The sequence below is a fragment of the Oncorhynchus mykiss genome, chromosome 10 (genome assembly GCF_013265735.2).
Source record: "Oncorhynchus mykiss isolate Arlee chromosome 10, USDA_OmykA_1.1, whole genome shotgun sequence".
Taxonomy (NCBI): Eukaryota; Metazoa; Chordata; class Actinopteri; order Salmoniformes; family Salmonidae; genus Oncorhynchus; species Oncorhynchus mykiss.
In genome coordinates, this window is record NC_048574.1 from 75720416 (window position 1) to 75721115 (window position 700).

The following is a 700-nucleotide window of genomic DNA, read 5'->3' on the forward strand; positions in this document are numbered from 1 at the left end:
GAAACGCAGCGGTAATGGTGAGGCGGCATTGCCGCGCACTACACTCTTAAACTCTTTACTGTTAAGTTGCTAGGCAGTTCCCGTTAACCATCCACCTGGCAGTTCTACACTGTACAAGGCCCGTCACGTTGCCCGTCTATTCATCTAGCCCACCGCTAAGGAGCGGGGTCAGGTAGCATAGGTTAGGCATAGGTCAGCATAGGCATAGGTCAGGTAGCATAGGTTAGGCATAGGTCAGCATAGGCATAGGTCAGGTAGCATAGGTTGCATAAACCGAGGTAAAAATATTTATTTTCTGTCCCTGACCAAGGCAGTTCACCCACTGTTCCCTGGTAGGCCAGTTGGTAGGCCGTCATTGTAGATAAGAATTTGTTTTTAACTGACTTGCCAAGTTAGATAAAGGTTACAATAAATAAGCATTGCACCGTTTGTTAAAACAACAAACGGACGGCTCCGTACAGAATGACTCTGTGGAATAAAAATCACTGAATGACAGGACGTAGTGGAATGAAGTAGGCTTAAGGTAAAATGAAGGCATGTATCCTCCAATCCAGTCCTTGTAATAACCCTGAAGCAGTAGCCAGTAACCCCGCCGTGTAGTCAACTATAATTTCAGCACGGTTTTGATTGGGACAGCGCCTTCACGCTGCTTTGAAACAAGCGTAGGGGACTTGTCTTGATAAATAAATACATGTTTTTG